The sequence below is a fragment of the Corvus brachyrhynchos genome, unplaced genomic scaffold, assembly GCF_000691975.1.
Source record: "Corvus brachyrhynchos isolate BGI_N302 unplaced genomic scaffold, ASM69197v1 scaffold784, whole genome shotgun sequence".
Classification (NCBI taxonomy): Eukaryota; Metazoa; Chordata; class Aves; order Passeriformes; family Corvidae; genus Corvus; species Corvus brachyrhynchos.
This window is the reverse complement of record NW_008237437.1, coordinates 22295-25981: the sequence shown is the minus strand read 5'-3', so window position 1 is coordinate 25981 and position 3687 is coordinate 22295.

Genomic DNA, 3687 nt, shown 5'->3' with positions numbered 1-3687 from the left:
ATTTACAACTTCTACAATTTTTAATGTAACTTTAATCGGGTTTCTTTCGTCTTTGCCCAGGGGAAGGGGAATTGAAGTTTCTCTTCTAAAGAGTCAGTGAGGTTCTGTGCAGCCTGATGAGCTTAACAGCTCCAGGTTAAGGAGCCCGAACACAGAGAGGAGATAATTGAGCATTAACAAACATCACCCCCGGGTGCAGTCGGAGACACCAAAAAACGAGAACCAAATGAGCATTGAAGGAGAAGGGATCAATAACCAACAGGAGATCAAATAGTAAGAATTGTCATTTAGAACCAATGAACAAGAATTTCTTTGGGGTTTTTTTATGGATAAATTTTTGAAAAGTCAGGTAAAAAAACAGGTGTGAAGGAATGACTTTCACTGCACAGTCCAGGCACGTGTGGATGAAATAATTTCCATTGCACATCCTGGCCAGAATAAAGTAATGCCTGATTCTCTAAACACTTAAAAGATGTTGTTGGAGAGTTTCTGGTTTTCTTGCAGTTGCAGTGACAGCCCCAAATTTCCCCCACCCCGATGACACAGCTGGAAATAGAGGAGGGGGGGGACTGGCTCAGGCTTTATTGTGCACTTGCATGCCATGATGGAGCAGAAAAATCCACCTTCAGCTCCCAGGGATCCATGATGGAGCAGAAATCCACCTGCAATCCGTGCCCGATCCCACACTGGAGCAGATTGTTCCCCAAAGGAGGCCGTGACCCTGTGGGAAGCCTGTGCTGGAGCAGGGTCCTGGCAGAGGAACCCCAGAGAGAGGAGCCCCCCGGAGCAGGGTCCTGGCAGCACCTGTGGAACCCCAGAGAGAGGAGCCCCCTGGAGCAGGGTCCTGGCAGGACTTGTGGGACCCTGGAGAGAGGAGCCCCCTGGAACAGGGTCCTGGCAGAGGAACCCCAGAGAGAGGAGCCCCTGGAGCAGGGTCCTGGCAGCACCTGTGGAACCCTGGAGAGAGGAGCCCCCCTGGAGCAGGGTCCTGGCAGAATTTATGATCACAGGGGGTCCCACAATGGAGCAATTCCTGAAGGACCAACCCTGTGGCTGGGACCCACCTGGAGGAGGGGAGGATCCGACTCCTCTTCCTGAGGAGGACCCTGACCCCCATTCCTGTCTGCCTGCACTGCTGGGAGGGAAGAGGGGGAGAACTGGGAATAAAGTGGGACTCAGGAAGGAGGGAGGGGTTGGGAAAAGGTGCTTTAGGGTTTATTTTGCTTCTCATTTTCCCGCTCTGATTCTGACTGGGGTTAAATCCAATCAGGATCCCCCAGTCGAGTCCCTTTTGCCCAGAATCCATGAGGGATCTCTCCATGCCCTTCTCCTACCTTAGGAGCCTTTCCTTGTATTTTATCCCCATCCAGGTGTGGAGGGGGAGACATGGAACAGATGTGGGGGGGCACTGGGAATCCAGCTGGGATCACCACACCCCACACAGCCATGGGAATCAGCAGAGGCGCCCATTTACCAGGGAATGGAATCCAGAACAGGAGAATTTGGAGTCAGGGAAAAAATCAGATCCATTGGGACACCCGTGGTCTCTGAGACACCTCGAGATGAAATGGCCACGAGCCTGAGATTTGGCTCCATGGGATGTCTGGAATCCTCCAGGATGATCCTGTTCCATGCGCCTCTTGATGATCTGGACGAGGGAATTGAGGGCCCCCTCAGTAAATTGATGGATGAGCCCGAGCTGGGTGGGATGCGGATGTGCTGGAGGACAGGAAGCTCTGCAGAGGGACGGGGACAGGCTGGAGCCATGGCATCCATGGGACCGATGGCATGCGATGGGCTGAGGACAGAGCGAAGGTCACAACAACCCCATGGAACGGTCCAGGCTGGGGGAAGAGCAGCTGGAAAACCGGGAAAGGACCTGGGGGTGCTGGGGACAGTGGCTGGATGCCAGCCAGGTGTGCCCAGGTGTGTCCATGCGTGTCTCGATGTCTCCAGGTGTGCCCAGGTGGTCAGTGGCACCTGGCTTGAATCAGGAGTCGTGTGTCCAGCAGGATCAGGCCAGGGGTTGTCTCCCTGTACCTGGCACAGGTGAGGCCCCACCTGGAATCCTGGGGCCAGTGCTGGGCCCCGCACAAGGACATTGAGGGGCTGGAGCATGTCCAGAGCTGGGAATGGAGCTGGGGGAGGGGCTGGAGAACTCCTGAGGGTGCTGGGGGTGGGTCAGGTGGAATCAGGAGGAATTTTTCCATAGAAATGGGTTGTTAAACATTAGGATGGAGCAGGGTTGGGGTTCAGGGAACACCTGGACGTGGCACTCCAGGTCCAACAAGGTGGGATCAGGCACAGGTTGGACCCGATGGTCTCGCAGGGATTTTCCAGCCTGGCCTGGTTTCAGCTGGGATGGAGTTAATTTCTCCTCAGAAACTGTTCCAGTGCTGAGGTTTGGATTTGGAATGAGAACGGTGCTGGTAACACAGCAATGGTTTGGGTTTTGCTCAGACAGGTTTATCCTGACTCAACGACTTTTTCCCTCATCTCCTGCTCTGCCAGTGGGAGGTTCCCAGAGGAAACGGGGAAGGAGCACAGCTGGCCCAGGGGACCGAACTGGCCAAAGAGATTTTCCACAGCACAGAATGACCCTCCCAGCTCTGAACTGGGGGGAGTTACCCAGAAGGGCAGATCTGGGCAACTGGATCTGGGTTCAGGAAGGGGGCTCTGGCATCGGTCAGTACTAAAAAGCATTAAAAGAACTGTACCAGACATGAACCTGGACACTGAGTGGCTTTTCCTTGAAGCTCCCAAACGACTGCTGGAAAATTGTAAGGATGGTCAGGACAACTGGTGCTGGCCAATCATTTGCATATTGGAAGGATCTTCCACCCTCTGGTTATTCCATTTTCCAGCAATTCCTGCCATGAAACCAGCGTGTTACTGCCAGCAGGTACTGCCAGGGAAAGCAGCTGGCAGACACCCACAGCTGTCCCCCACTTCCAGAAGGGGAAGGTCCAGCCTGTACCCACTGGCAATCCACAGACCTGTATCATTTGATTTTGAGAGAGCCTCAGGGCAAGCTGAGGGCAAGCCTGATCAGGGCAAGAAATAATCTCCGCACAAAGAGGAAAGACAAAATAACATCCCTGTACAAACGCCTCCCAGCATTTGTAACAGATGTGAAAGCTCGGAAGGTTAACTCTTCCTTCATGTGCCACTCAAAAACTGGCATCTGAGAGCAGCTAAGCACAAAGTTTTCCACTTTTTTCCCTTTTTCACAATGAAAGGAGTTAAACAAAGAATTTTGTATTTTTGCCTAGTTTGGTAGTTCATTTTTACTTGGTTTTGTAGTTTGCCTAAACTTTGTAACTTTCATTTTATAATTGATGTTTATGTGCTTGATCTTCCTTAAACTCTGTCATTTTCAATTCATTGTTTAGATTTACCATGTAATCAACATTTGTATCTTTGTTTTAATTGCTATTTAGATCACTAGCTTGTAGTGGAACATTGACAACGAGGGACTGAAAAAATGAGCAAAATTCACCGGCTGTGGCTTTTTTACAATGACCTAAGACCTCCAGAACGCTAAATAAGTAGAAACTGTCCAGATGGAAGAGTCCTAGGTCTCGCCTGGCTGGGCTAATTGCCACGACAAGAAATGGACAAAGTCAGCACAAGTGGATTGTGCAGGAACTAAAACCTGCCACAGCGAAGGTTCAATAAAAGGACATG